General features: G+C 40.7%; 1 protein-coding gene across 1 annotated transcript in view; it reads right to left on the reverse strand.

The window, feature by feature from the left end:
* The window catches only part of APOO (apolipoprotein O), a 54,082-nt gene that overhangs the window by 37,170 nt on the left and 350 nt on the right, over positions 1–16,562 (reverse strand). The window lies entirely within an intron of this gene.

Raw genomic sequence — 16,562 nt, forward strand, 5'->3', positions numbered from 1 at the left:
TCTCTGGCTCATGTGGCTAATCCTTCTTTCTTTCTTTCTGATTCTATTCCCCAGCAAGATATCTTATACTCTCCCTACCAAGGTATATTTTCCATCTTAGACCTTTGGACTCTCTTTGTCTTTCAACTTTTTTTGTTTTACACAGTCCACAGGGGGCTTAATCATCAATGGAAACTGAGCACCAGGATTGGCGTTTGGTTGGATGGGGCCCTAACAAGAAGTGTTGTAAAGGGGTAGCCACCATTGTCTTGAAGACTTTCTCGCTTCCTACTCCCTCCACTGAAGCTCACCAAGGACTGATGAGAGCAAAACAAATCTGGCTAGGTAAGCAGGATTGTAGATGATATAACAATTAGAAAAGGTCAACTAGAATTTTATTTCAAAAACAAGTATTTATTGCATACCCGCTCTGTGTCAGACACAGTGCTAAACAGGACACAGCACTTAAGCAGACATGGTGCCTGCCCTTACAGAGTTTCCAGGAAGCTTATGAGGTTACTCAAAGACTCAGGTCACAACTTAAAAAATAAATTTTTTTAAAAAGACTCAGGCATAAGATTGAGTTTAGCCTTCAGTCCCAGCAGCAAGGGCAGATTCTTGCACACAGTTAAGCAAGATATGAATCTGGTGAGGTCACAAACACTTACACCATAATGGGTACCCAGAAGGCTAAACTGTCCTTGTTTTGTAAATAAAAGTACTGTCCAGAACTCTGTAGCTCCAGGACCACTTTCTGATGTGCCCCAGTAAAACTGCTTTAAAGACAAATAAAAATCTCAAGCTAAATAAGCCACCCTTAGAATCAGTTAAGGACTCTCATGAATGATGGGGCTCAAAACCCTGGCTACTTGCTTTCTTTTTCAATGCGATGGAGAATCCAGTATACAGTCTCTCCCACTTTTAAGAGGCTGACCCTTTATTCTCCCACAATTACAAACCTATTATCTTATTAGACCTTCCATTTAAAATATACACCAGTTTCCTTTTCGATAAAATGTAAGCCTTGCTTTGCATGCCTGTGTACACAAAAGGTTTCAGAATCACCTGGGGAGTTTTTTAGCAGCGTAGATTCCAATGCCTTCCCCCAGAATGTCTGATTCAGTAAACATAAGAGAGGCCCAAGAATCTATTCCCACAATCAGCCAAGTTTAGAAAATCACTATTCCACAAGCAAATGCGTGGGGAACAGTTATTCAACTTAAGTTTGTGTAAACACTCAAACATACTGTCAGCTTAGAAAAAGCAGGCAACTGCAAAACAAATGGAGAACGTTTATTTGGGATCTTAGAAATGCAATTCAGGGGCCGGCTTGGTGGCATGGTGGTTAGGTTAGGTGCCCCGAGGTTCGCAGGTTTGGATCCTGGGCGCGGACCTACACCACTCATCAAGCCATGCTGCGGCAGCATCCCACATATAAAATCGAGGAAGATGGGCACAGATGTTAGCCCAGGGCTAATCTTCCTCAAGCAAAAAGAGGAAGATCGGCAACAGGTGTTAGCTCAGGGCCAATCTGCCTCACCAAAAAAAAAAAAAGAAAAAAAGAAAAGAAAAAAAAGAAATGCAATTCGGGGAACACAGGTTCCAGCAGCAGCCAGAAAGGTGTCCCTCTGAGGAGTAAAAGTCAGGAGTTTTTCTTAGCAACAAGGAGAGCCCAGAACAATCACCTCGGTTGTTTGTTAGGGAGGGTCAATTTATGTTACAGTTCATTAGCTCACTCAAGGACATCTTGTTGTTACCAGAAAAAGTATATTTTTGCACAGTCTTTCAGAAAGTCCTTTCTCAGCAAATAACTCCCTTTTGGTAAGTCAGCAAGGTCAGCATAGTTTCATATTTTTAACAAGATGGAGTCCGGGGGACAAAATGGAGTCACTGTTGTCAACTCATTTCACAGTACTTAGTTTTAAAAACATGAAAGAATGAAATGAAAATCATCCTAAACATAAAAAGAAACAGTGACAGGCCACCCACGAGAGAAGTTATGAGATTTATTTACATTCAAGAAAATCTTCCCCATCTTAAACAAAACACAACCAATACCCTCTACCCCTAGTTCCCTTTCTACCACCCTATCCTTTCTATCTCCCTCCAGTGACAAATTTATTTTAAAATAGACCATGGTTAGCAGGCAGAATAGTGGATACCCTTAGCAAGCTGGGGAGTGACCAGAAAGGCCATGAGGGGTTCTAGAGTGCTAAATATACTAGTATGCTCAGTTTATAAAAATTCACTTATGATCCATGCACTTTTCTGTATGTATATTTCAACACAAAGTTACAAAGACAGACTCTGTGTGCTTTCTCTACTTTATTCCCTCCTCCCTTCACTACTCAAAGGTACCTAAAACCGTTTTTCCCAAGGCCATCAATGGCCTCCCAGTTACTAAACTCCAATGGACACCTGGCATCTCGGTTACATCCTGAAAATGGTGACCACTCCACCATCTTCAAACTCTCTCTTCCTTTGGTTTCCAAGATTCCACTCTAGTTCCATTCTACAAGCTTTGAAGGGCGCTTCCGCTCTCCTTTTGGGCCTCTCTTCCTCTACCCATCTCTTCAAGGTTGATGAGTCAGAGTAGTCCTTAACCCTCTCCTCTTCTCACTCCAGAGCAATTTCATTTAAATCTAAGTCCTTAACTCCCACCCTATGCTATTGATTCCCCAATCAGTATTCTCTGCCCTGGCCTTCCCAAGCCTCAAGCTTGTATGTCTAACTCCCCACGGACATCTTCACCAGATTTTTCAAATGCTACCTCTTAATGAATTATCTTTCTCCAAAAATCTGTTTTTCTGAGTTTCCCTACCTCAATTAATGGCCCCATAAGCCACACAGTTAAAGGACAACATCAAAGCAACTCTTTAATGAAAACAGACTTCAAAGACAATAAGATGTGGTCACTGCCTCCACAATCTAATAACGTGGATAAACAAATAATTATACCACCTGTGATAAGGGCACTAACAGACAAGGGACAGGAGTAACACAGAAAAAGGAATAATGTACCAGAACTGGGAAATTCTGGGAAACTGCAGAGAGAAGGCAGAATTAACGACCAGAAAGTTTATGTGGTTTTTTTTTTTTTTGGTAAGGAAGACCAGCCCTGAGCCAACATCCGATGCCAATCCTCCTGTCTCTGCTGAGGAAGATTGGCCCTGGGCCAACATCCATACCCATCTTCCTCTACTTTATACGTGGGACACCTGCCACAGCATGGCTTGATGAGTGGTGTGTAGATCTTCACCTGGAATCTGAACCTGCTAACCCCGGCCACTAAAGCGGAGCGCAGGAACCCAAACACCACGACGCTGGGACAGCCCTTGCTTTTTTTTTTTTTTTTTTAGCAGTCATCCAACAGATTGATGTTATTAAGATTCAGTGTCACTAGGAACAGCCTCTGTAAAGAGCAGTAACAAAAGAAAACAAAAGTTTGGGACGTGAGGATGATTTCTGACACAATACAATCTTTTCAGCTATACCCATGAGTAGATGCAATCTCAATAGAGAGCAAATACAGGCAACCATAAACCATGGCGGCTACTTTAATAATATCAAAAACATTCTCAGTCAAGAAGTTCCCTTGTAAGGTCAGATGGGGATTTGATGATAATCTACTCAAAATAATTTGGTATCAAAAACTGCATAAATAAATCTAATGCCTTAATTATTGCATTTTAGCTATTATATAACTTAGCTGCCATATAATCTGTACATTAAAATGTACAGCTGTTTCCAAAGCTATTGCATAAGATCCCTTTATATCACTATGGAAAATAAATGCATTTGGGGACATTTTAAAAGTAAATGTCATTTAAAATTAGATATTCCTCTATTTACAGGAAATGAGGCACAATGATGTATTTTTTTCCCCAAATGTTACACTGGTTCTTTGATCTTCAATCAACCTTTTCTGGAATAATTTCCATCTGAAAAAATTTTTCATTTAAAAACAAGATGTTTTTAATCAGTTTTTTTTCAATTGTTTAAGAGGTAAAAATCTGAAATGGATTTTTTTTTAAAAAAAGGTCTACGAAAACTGACAACGCTTTTGAGGTTATTCTTGTTCTAAGAAACTAACATAGAACAAAAAATAAACTACGTGAAAGAATTTAGGATAAAACAAAATGATGAAAACAATCAACAATTTTGCCCGTATCAGGCTACATTGCGGTCCTTCATAACGTGTCGTAAATTGAATTAAAAATAAAGAGAAACTAGGAAATGCAAATCAAACCTACACTAAGATAGGAGCCGGCCCCATGGCATAGTGGTTAAGTTCGCATGCTCCACTTCAGCGGCCAAGCGTTCGCAGGTTTGGATCCCAGGTGCAGACCTATGCACCGCTTATCAAGCCATGCTGTGGAGGTATCCCACTTATAAAATAGAGGAAGATGAGTACAGATGTTAGCTCAGAGCTAATCTTCCTCAGCAAAAAGAGGAGGATTGGCAATGGATATTAGCTCAGGGCCAATCTTCCTCACACACACACACATACACACACAAAACCTACACTAAGATATCACTTTACACCCATTAGAATGGCTATAATCACCAAGACAAAAAATAACAAATGTTGGAGAGGATGTGGAGAAAAGGGAACCCTCATACACTGCTGGTGGAAATGAAAACTGGTGCAGCCACTATGGAAAAACAGTATGGATGTTTCTCAAAAAATTAAAAATAGAAATACCATATGACCCAGCTATCCCACTACTGGGTATTTATCCAAAGAACTTGAAATCAACAATTCAAAGAGACCTATGCACCCCTATGTTCATCACAGCATTATTCACTATAGCCAAGAAGTGGAAGCAACCCAAGGGCCCACTGAGTGATGACTGGATAAAGAAGATGTGGTATATATAGATATATATACAATAGAATAGTACTCAGCCATAAAAGAAGACAAAATCGTCCCATTCGCAACAAAATGGATGGACTCTGAGGGTACTATGTTAAGCAAAATAAGCCAGACAGACAAAGACAAACATCATATGATTTCACTCATATGTGGAAGATAAACTAACACAAGGACAGAGAATAGTTTAGTGGTTACCAGGGGGAAGGGGGTTGGCGGATGGGCACAAGGAGTGAAAGGGAGCATTTATATGGTGACTGACAAATAATAATGTACAAGTGAAATTTCACAATGTTATAAACTATTACAACCTCAATTAAAAATAAATAAATAAAGAGAAACTAAATGAGTCCATATTCTTAAAACATCAAAAGAATATGCCCTCCCCCCATAATAAGCATTCAGTACAGTACCTCTATTTTATACAGCAATCCTTTCTAATCTGGAGGGCAACATACCAAACTGGTAACAGAGGTTTTCTCTGAGAAAGCGATTAGAGGGAGGCAGACAACAGGAACCTGATAATTACCTTAACTGTACTGTTTTGACCTTTTACAAGGAAAAGGTATTTCAGTATTATCTATACATTTTTTTAAATAGGTATTTTCTTACCTCACACCCCTTAGGATGGCCACTATCAAAAAAACAGAAAATAACAAGTGTTGGCGAGGATATAAAGAAACTGTGTAAGGAACCCTTACACACTGCTAATGGGATTGTAAAATGGTGCAACTACTAAGGAAAACAGTACAGATGTTCCTCAAAAAATTAAACTAGAACTACCATATGATCCAGCAATTCCACTCCTGGGTATATATCCAAAAGAATTGAAAGCAGGGTCTCGAGGATATATTTGCACACCCACGTTCATAGCAGCACTATTCACAACAGCTAAAACGTGGAAGCAACCCAAGTCTCCATGGACAGATGAATGGATAAACAAAATGTGGCATATATACACAATGTTATATTAGCACCTCGAGGACATTAGGCTAAGTGAAATAAGCCAATCACAAAAGAGAAATACTGTATGATTTCATAGATATGAGGTATCTAAAGCAGTCAAATTCATAGAAACAGGAAGTAGAATGGTGGTTACCAGGGGCTGAGGGAGGAGGAAATGGAGAGTTGTTATTTAATGGGTATAGAGTTTTAGTCTTGCAAGACGAAAAAGTTCTGGAGATCTTTTCCTCATCAACGTGAACATATTTAACACTTCTGAACTGTACACTTAAAAATGGGTTAAGAAGGTAAATTTTATGTTATGTGTTTTGTTACCACAATAAAAAAATATGGAACTAAAACAAATGGTTAAGATAGTGGGGAAAAAAAAATCAATGCCTCCACAAAAAAAGTATTTTCTCTTCAAAGTAGTAACATTGATAGATTATGCAGTCAGAATTTACTGCAACTATTTATATAACAAATTAATAAAGGAAATTTACTTTTAATATATAATCATATGGCTTCCATTTCTAAATGCCTTCAGATCAAATTGTAAGCCTATAAGAAAATCAGTCTCAATATATTTGAAATAAAAGTGAGAAAAGCAGATTAGAAAATGGTGTTTGTTTAAAAAAAGGGGGGGAGGGATTTGTCAGTTTCCGGAAAATGTCAAACTGAAGGTATATAAAAGTATGCCCAGAAACGAGTCTGAAAAGACATTAACAGTGTTTATCTATTGGTGGTGGGATTAAGGGTGATTCCTTAGTATTATCTGTATTTCCTGAAGATTTTACAACGAATATTATTTGTTTTGTAATATGCAAAGAACAAAAATGGCTGGCTCCTGAGGATATGCTAAAGAATTTGCCACAAAGTATGACGATAACTCCAAATGAAGAGGGGCAAAAACATTTTGATCAGTGACAATATTTTTGGAATAAATATATTGATCAGTGACAGCGTGTCTGGAAGAAATATACTGAGAGGATAATTAAATCTATCCTCTCAAAATGACTGTTTTACAGGCACTCATTTGGATGTAGAAATTTTGGAGCACTTACACTTGAACAACAACAATACAAACCACAATCATATCAATCTGTTTCATAGTGAAGGGATTATAAAGCCAATATTTTAAGAGTTTAGACTTTAACCAACAAAAAGAAAAACTGTCTTTCAACTGTGACAAATACCGAACTATTTTATGAGAAACTTTCAGTTCTGTAATTCTGTAATTCAATTACTGAAGTAATTGATATTTCCTAGTTCTTCCTCATGCACTATAAACAGACTGTGATCTAAAGAGATAAGCAAAGAAAAAAAATGAGGCTGTTTTCAAGATTAACATTATCTTTTTCTCACAGAAAACCAAGTTCTATTTTATCTTTGGAGGGCAGAATTCACCACAAAATTAGGTCAGCAAAGCAAAGAAAATGTTTCATCTGCAATTGTTTCATTTCCTACTCTTTAAAAAATAGTTACTGGATTTTGTTAAATTCATGCAAAAAATTAATAAAGTTGTCTGATAAACAGGAAGGAAACCTCAGAGCCAACAAGTGAGAAATTGTCCCTTCAGGCAGGTTTTGAGTCATCTGGTTGGGCGGTACTGGTTTCACAGACTTAGAACACAGATGACATATAATTTAACATGTTTCAAATTTATTTTCAACTTCCTCATTCAGACAGAAATTTACCGCTGCTTGCCTTAAACTCCAAAATCTATACATATTTTTCTCTCTTGGAACGGCATCCTAAGAGCAATTCACTCTTTTCTGAGTTAAGGGAATGTAAGTAGGAAAAAATCACAGGGGAACATTTACTTCAAGACTTGCTTTTCAGATGCTTCTATATTTTCAAGCCACTAAAAAAAATCTGCATTTTCTAAAGCCACTAAAAAAAATCTACATTTTCTAAGAGGAAGAACTATTCTGTCAAAGTAACCTCTATCTAGAGCCAGTTTCGTTTCCTGATAGACCAGTGTGCGCACAGAGAATGCTGAACTCACTGACAACAACGGCCTGCAACCTCATCTCAGTTATTCACATGCTTGGTCTTCTTTAAGGAAAAGAAAACTGCAAAACTCTTTTGGAAAAAAAAAAATCATGTGCAAAGCTTAAGTCAGCTGATGATAATCTGGATTCATAATGAAAATCTCTGTGAAAATAAGAAACAAAAACAAGAAAAGTCAATATTTGGAGGATGCACAGCAACTTTTAACAGCGATCCCAAACGATGTGACTCCATAAACAGGCTCAGAGTCAGTATTTGCCTAGTGAGGTAAACCGTCAACAGATGATTTCGGAAACTTGTTGGAGTCCTCGTATCACTTTCTGCTTATTTACTCAGTCACCAGTGTAACCCATGTCACAACAGGGCACGTGAATCAGCACCTCTAATGGGAGGGGAAATTCATTTCAGCAAGCACAAAGCAAAACAGGCTATTTCACAAGGACTGATGTTGGTGGCATGAGCAACAAAAGAAAAATGAGTCTTTATTATTTTCATATATCCTATCTAAAAAAAACGTTCAAAGGAATGAATAGATGTATCTGAAAAAAGAAACCACTGGGTAGCCCTCCCAACTAAGCAACGAACCTGCGTTCTCGAATCCATCTCTAGCTCCCACAGAGGGCTCCTCATCCTCACCCAACCAACCAAAGACGGACTTAAGCTGGAGCCAGTGTGGGCTTTGAATAAAACACACTGCATTACTTCCAAGAGTCAGAATGAAGCAGGAAGATAAAGGGTGACTGTACTTAAAGTGCCTCTAGAACAATATTCATTCAAAATACAACTGTACTATCTACCATCCATACAGCTATTATCATGAAAATGCAGCTTAATCTTCAAAGTTACAGGCTCTCAGCATATTGAAAACTCTACAACCCTCGCTCTAAATTCTTGCTTCTACAAGTTTTAGAGTACAATGAACACAAGTTTAAAAACCCATTACATTAAGGAACTGGCACTGTTGAAGTTTTCTAATAAAACTGGCATGAGGCCATGCAAAAATGAGGAAAAACTCAGTAAAAGTAAAAACTAAGTAAGTGCCAAATTCTAAAATATATCTTTAGACTGAGATTTTTTTTCCCTGAAAATATCTACATAAAGTTTCACGTTGTATGAACTAACTGCAAAATTCCACTTTAGCATTATTGGGGAAAATCAACTGATACAAACTTTTAATTCCTTTATTTTAAAATTTTTTTGGAACTTTCTTGTCATATTATAAATAAGTCAACTCTCAAGTTTTTGAAACAGCTATTTTTGCTATAGAGATTTCTTATGCATCCAATTACTTTCAGTCATTTTAAACGTATCATACAAACAAATATCGAAGTTCATTTCTTATTCTCTAAGAAGTTCCAGTCTAGCCTAGAAAGAACATGGGTGTGGGGCACATATACATACTGATTATAAATTAAACCTTTATATCATAAAATTCTATAAATATGCACAGGCCTCATGGGGTAATAAATTCACTTATCATAAACGTCTAGTGCATTATCTACTTTTCTCTTCCATTTTGTCTCTGCTCCCCATTCTTTTAAGATGTAATTCATCTACTTCCTTCTCCTCTTCCAGTGTTAGCTGCACAGGAGAAGCTATTTGCAAGTTAGAAGTAGATGGAAGAGTGTTACAGGGCGCTAAGCAGAATTCAGTTTCAAATGAGAAGTGAATTTCTGCAAGTCTGATCTACTTTTTACAGTCCTAAGTCCACAGTGCTAACCTGCAACTTGAGATCACTTCGGTGGACAGACTGGTGAACAGAGGGCTTGAAAATACCTGACACTGATAGGGTGCTTTGTAGTTTACTGTTCTTTTCACATTTGTTATCACATTTGAACCTCCCAACAATCCCGTGCAATACGGAGGGGCATTTTAGTGTCCCCTCAGTACGGTGATGACGGGACTCCAAGAGACAGGAAACTTCCTTAAGGTCGCTCAGCCAGACACCAGAAACACTACAATGAGAACCCGAGCTTGTGCTTTCTGACTACGTCCAGCAGCGCAGGGCAGGTTTTTCTTCTTCTTTGTGATCTACTCCTCAACCTCTCTGAAGGGTAAAAAAGGAAAAAAATCCAAATAATTCTGCACATAAATATGTATTTATGCAAGCAAAAATGTACTCACTATAATTCCTCAAAGAGAAGTCCCTCGGAGATGCTTCAATTCTAAGGGGAAAAATCTTCATCTTTCAAAATATGTGGCATTTAGGGTCGGCCCAGTGGGGTAGTGGTTAAGTTCGCACACTCTGCTTCGGCGGTCTGGGGTTCACGGGTTTGGATCCCGGGCGCAGACCTACACACCACTTATTGGGCCATGCTGTCTGTGGCAGGCGGCCCATGTGTAAAGTGGAGGAAAATGGGCACAGATGTTAGCCCAGGGCCAGTCTTCCTCAGCAAAAAGAGGAGAATTGGCAACAGATGTTAGCTCAGGGCTAATCTTCCTCACCAAAAAATTAAAAAGTGGCATTTAAAATAATATTCAAGTAAAATAAAGTTACAGTATTTCTTTGCCAATTTACAGATGATTTTCCTTTTCCATTTAGCATTGTAATTCCCCCTTCAGTTTGTACTAGTAACATACTATTCATGGTAAGAAAATGAATTTCAGAAAGTAGAGGCGGGCCGGCTCCGCGGCTTAGCAGTTGAGTGCACGCGCTCCGCTGCTGGCGGCCCGGGTTCGGATCCCGGGCACGCACCGACGCACCGCTTCTCCGGCCATGCTGAGGCTACGTCCCACATACAACAACTAGAAGGATGTGCAGCTATAACATACAACTATCTACTGGGGCTTTGGGGGGAAAATAAATAAATAAATAAATAATTTTAAAAAAAGAAAGTAGAGGCAATGAAGGTATTACATCAAGACCAAACAGCCACCAAAATATGTGAGGTAATAACATAATAATAATAATATAGCGAAGGATACGGTCACCTCAGGCTCCTCTGACTGGTGAGTACAGGTCACATCTCTGCCCTTCAGGAAGGAACTGACGCAGACCAGCCTTCACTAGGCCACCTTCTCGCCCTTGAGGCGTCTGACGATTCCCCCATCTCCAGCCCACAACTCTCTCATGAAAACTCCATACTCTTGGGTTCCACATCAACTGATTACCACCACTTAATGTCCACAGATATTTCAACAAGCCCAACTTGTTCAAAATCAAATTACCACCTCCCCCCAAACTAAACTCAGCCTTCTTCCACTTTTCCATCTCAATGAATAGTTCTAAGAGCCACTCAATTTTCCAAGCCAAAAGCCTGGGCATTATCCTTCAATTCTCCTTCTCCCTCCTCTGCCAAATCCAATCAACTACCAAGTTTTGAATGTAAAAATACTTTTGGAAAGCCCCCAGAGTGTGCACCACTACAACACTACCATAGCAGCCTCCTACAGGATGCGAGGTAAAAGTTGTGATAACAGCTCATATTTACTGAACACTTACTTTGTACCAAGCACCGTGCTAAACTATGGGTCTGAGTTAATTTAATCCACACAACAATTTGAGGCTGGTGCTAGTCTTATCCTTGTTTATAGATAACGAGACAGCAACAGAGAACTTTAGTATGTATCTTGCCCACAGTAACACAGTGAAGCCCAAGGTCATAACACCGTGCTGAACTCGCTTACTCCTGTGTCCTTGCATTCACTTTTCTTCTCTGCTTGGAAGGTCCTTTCAACCTTGTCGCCCAGCTTCAAAGGTCAGCGCAAGCATGTTCTCCTCTACAAAGTCTCCTGATGCCCCCTGCTGGTGCTCATTCCTCTAGGAATTCCTCTCGAGGTTGGCTACATGCTCTACAAACCAGAGGCCTAGATTCCAACCCTAGAGATTCTGATGGCATTGGTCTGGGTGCAGCCTGGGCATCGGGACTTATAAAAGCTCCTCAGGTGATTCTAATGTGCAGTTAAGGCTGAGACCCACTGCTCTGTATTTCCCCAATCCTTTTACATCAGAGCACTTATCCCACTGCAGTGGAATGGACTGCAAGTCTGTGCTGATAACTGCACTGTGAGCTCCTGAAACAGAAGTTTCACGGTCACCTGGGGGGCTTTTTCAAGACTAGAGGTTCCGGGACCTCACTTAAAAACTAAATCATGGGGCCGGCCCGGTGGCGCAGGCGGTTAAGCGCGCACGCTCCGCTGCGGCGGCCTGGAGTTCGCCAGTTCAGATCCCGGGCGCGCACCGACGCACCACTTGTCCAGCCATGCTGTGGCAGCGTCCCATATAAAGTGGAGGAAGATGGGCATGGATGTTAGCCCAGGGCCAGTATTCCTCAGCAAAAAGAGGAGGATTGGCAGATGTTAGCTCAGGGCCGATCTTCCTCACAAAAAAAAAAAAAAAACCTAAATCAGAACCGTGGGCAGGGCCCTGGAAATTGTTTCTCAAATAATTCTGATGTGCAGCCAAATTTAGGGACTCTCTCCTAGGTAAGAACTGGGTCTTTTCATTTGTACCCACCAGGGTCCAGCACGGTGCCCAGGCCATAGATGGACTGTGATAAACATTTGTGTAACGAATGAAATCTAGTAACATGAATCTGGGGACTGGCTGTACATATTCAATATTCAAGCTTCCTGCAGCTGCACTGGGAGAAGATGCTTCAAGCTACAACAGAATGCAAACACTGGGCAGCTTTTCAAATGTTTTTTAATTCACCAGTGCCCCCTACTGACCTGAAGATAGATAGCTAAATTAAAACAATGGTTACAGTTTAAATATTTTAATGGTATATGCACGTAACTGGTCACACACACTGTACTTTTCCCATCAACATCTATACTCATCAACAACTTTGCCCTCCAGTCCGAGCTGACAACTCTCAAACCCAGATCAGTCCTACCGTTTGCTCTTCCCCACTCCCAGGCTGCAATCATGACGGACCTCCCACAGCTGCTCTCAGCAGAGCCCTCAAAGCCTCTCACTTATCTTTTTTGTTCCTTGCTCAGTGCCTCTTCCAAATCCCACCATGCTCATAAAATCACTCATCTCGAAAACACCCTTCACCTCTCAATTTGCCTCAGTTCTTGCTATTCAACGTATGATGGGGGACTAGCAGCATCTCTATCACCCAGGAGCTTGTTAAAAAATGGAGAATCTGAGGCCCCACCCCAGACTTACTGAATCAGAACCTGCATTTTAACAAGTCACACGCACATTAAAGTTGGAGAAGCACTGGTTCTCAGCTACTAGACCTAACACCGCCATTTTATGACAAATATTTTTCTAAGTAACTCTTTTGCTATCTTGAAATAAAATTCATCACCCACCTACACACATAAGTCCAAAAGAAAGAGACGAGCATGCTGACTTGATGGTAACATAATGGAAAACAAAAAGGAAAGATTTATAATAAGAATTATATTTCAGTATATAAATGTTCAACACAACTAAAGACATGATGAACCACCAGAGTTTCCAAAACGCACCACAAATGGGTAGTACCATCCAGTTGAGAACCACTGGTCTACAATCACTCCCACCCTTCTTTTCCTTCCATCTCACAGGAGGAAGGGAATATCTCGCTCCTTTTTAAAGCTGAGAGAGTCTCTCTTATAAAAGCTCCCTCTCTGGCCATACACATTGCCAAATCTTGAATACTGGAACAACCACAAAACAACTCCAGAATCTTGACTCAACATGTCCCTCTAGTTACCATATTCTCTCTCTTTCCCTTGACAGTCAAGTTTATCAACCCCATCACTGTGTTCACTTACTCATCTCTCAGTCACCAACCTGTATTAATCTAGCTTTCACTTCCATCAGTAAACCTACATGTATAAAGATCATGAAAGCTTTCCAAACTGCCCAAATAAACAAACACTTCTCCAAATTCATCTGATAACTCATCTTTCTGTCATGGACATTGTTGGCTGCACATCCAGTCTCCATTCCCCCATCGTGTTCATGCATTCATTTCTCTCCATGTGATTAAGTGACTCCATCCTGAGCTGATCCTGTTTAGTCTAAGCCAATCAGAGCATGGCATTCCCCTGGCACTGGCTATCGGATCAGGGGCAGACACCTGACTGAAGATGGTCCATTCAGACTGAAGGAAGAGCGTAATCCAAGAGTGGGAGTTTTGTCCTCTTTCTCTTGCTCTAGTGAATGGGAAAGCATGTGTACTGGCAGTCATCTTGCAACCATAAGGGGAACCAATCTTACTATGGAAAGCCAAGAAAAGAGACCAGGTCCTTGATGACATCGTTGACCCACTGGAGTCTACACTTCCCCTGGACTTGGTGAGATAACTTTCCTTACTATTTAAGCAACTGTTTTCCTAGTTGAAAGCATCTTAACATAGGCTGTCCTCCGTGCAACTTTCCTCTCTTGATTTTCTCAACATCACTCTTTTGTGCTCCTACTGCTACTTATCAAAATTTGCTTCTCAAACATCTCTGGCCTTCCCTCTTCCTCTGCCTACTCCTTACATTTTGTTGTCCACCAAGGTTTGTTGTGATTTTTTTCTACTCAAACTACGTTTAGATAATTTCAGTTCACTGTATCTTCCCGTGACACAGGAGAACTGAGCTACTGGCACTTCCTCCAATGGAGTACCACTGCTAATGTTTCCCAACTCCTCCACCTGAGGAACTCCAACTTGTCTTTCAAAACTAAATTTAAATGTCTCCTCTGTGAAGCCTCCCGTGAAGTCCCCAGGGGTTCCTTGCCTTTTTTGTGCCATAGACCTCTTTGGTAGCCTGGTGAGCCCTATGGACCCCTTCTCAAAATAATGCTTCTAATTCCATAAAACACCTATTGCAATAGTTATAAAGATATTTTTTAAACCCCAAATCTGATATAGTAATATGTGCTTATTAGCTCATTAAATAAAAAGATCTAAGAGTGAGTCTTATAACTACTGTAATTTTGAAGTAGTGATGAGCATAAATGATATTCTGAGATCTGCAACACCTGTAATGCAATATGAAAATGTCTGTGACATGCATTGGTCCTGTGACTTCTACTGGTGACAGGTACTGCTACTACTACTGTGGTTTGTTGCTGTAGTAGCTTATTAAATTAATCACTCCCAGTGAACCACACGGCCTCATATCCATGCTCTGATGTGGTCCTCCACCATACTGACTCTGGGCTTGGCCATGCGACTTGTTTTCACATCAGCAAATGTGATGCAAGCAGGTGTTTGGGCATTGGGACTAGCCCTCTTGGAACCCAGTAATCATGTGAGGAAGCCCAAGTTAGGCACAGTGAGGGGCACCAAGCTCCCAGACATGGGAGTTAGGCCACCTTGTAGCCTAGCCACCACCTAAATGCAGCCACGGGGGGATGGCAGCAGAACTGCCCAGACAATCTACAGATGGTGAGAAATAATAAATCATCGTTGTTTCAAGGCACTGAGTTGCAGTGGTTCACTATGCAGCAAGATAACTGAAACAGTTACCTACATTTATAACTGAAAGAAATGCTAAATTTCAGTTGGAGATTGGTGAAAATAAAGATTTTTTCCCATCAGAGTTCAGGAACCCCCCGAATTCTATTCAGACTCTCTGAAGGGCTGAGGACCACAGGATAAGAACCCCTAGTTAGGCAGAGCAGATCCTGCTCTCCCTTTTACCAACATGGTATATTGTTGATACCCATGTCAACTGATCACAGCATATTCTTTGTTGTTGCAACCCTAAAACTGAGCTGAGCTCCTAGCACATTATAGGCGTTCAACACAAATTTATCAAATGAACATAAATTGCTTTTGGGCTCTGTCATCCTGACTAAACTGGGACCTTCCTGAGAACAAAATAAAAGCGAATACGTAGATGGCACTTCTATGTGCCAGGGTTTCTTCCAAGTGCCTTACACACACTAACTTTTTTATTCCTTATAACAACCCTATGAGGAAGATGCTAGTCCCCCCAATTTCACCTATTTGAAAACAGGCAAAGAGAGGTTAAGTGACTTGCCCAAGGTCACACAGCTAGAAAGCTGTGATGCTAAGATTGGAAGACAATCCATGTTCCGATTTTATAACCTGTACTAATGTGCCCAAAGTACACTGCAGGAGCTCAATAAAACTTTTAAATGAGTAGTACAATTTTGAAATTCCATTAGCATTATTTTATGGTTTCTATGCTTCTTGAAGACTCAATTTTGTAGACTAATTTCTGGTAGCTTGTGATTTGTTCTTCGTGATAGAAAATATCATTTTTTTTAAAGTGGTATGATAATGGCTTCACGTTAAAATGCAGATTTTCGAACAAAGTCTTCACTGTAAAAATCAATTTCTTTCAAAGACGACGAGTTCATAAAAGTAAAGAGGGTCGACTTGTCCATACTAAATAATGCTTCCTGGGGAGGAGAGCAAAGCTCCAGCTTCTCCCCTCACCCAGCCATTCCCATGCCAGCCTCCCCTACACCCTGCAGCAGCTTCTCCAAAGTTGACCCTCCCCCATTCACACACCAGGTTCTGAAACCTGACTCTGCCAGGCAACCAAAGCCGAACCCTGCAGTGCCTTGAGCTGGCCTCACCCTACCCACGAACCCAAGAGAGCACCAGCCGGTGGGGGGCAGGGTGGAGACTCTGGGGGGTACTTTAACTTTTTAAAGTATTTTATTAAGGAGAGCACGACCAAAAGAGCTCCCCCACCCACCCCGGGGTCTCACGCCTCCGCCCGGCAGCTGCTCGCTCCAAGCGGACAGGTGAATGAACCGCGGGGCTGGGACGCAGCCGGTCCGGAGGCGGGAAAAGCCTCGGGACGAGCCGGGCCTGGTCCCCGGAGAGGCCCACAAGAGCTCGAGGAG

This window comes from Diceros bicornis, chromosome X (assembly GCF_020826845.1).
Source record: "Diceros bicornis minor isolate mBicDic1 chromosome X, mDicBic1.mat.cur, whole genome shotgun sequence".
Taxonomy (NCBI): domain Eukaryota; kingdom Metazoa; phylum Chordata; class Mammalia; order Perissodactyla; family Rhinocerotidae; genus Diceros; species Diceros bicornis.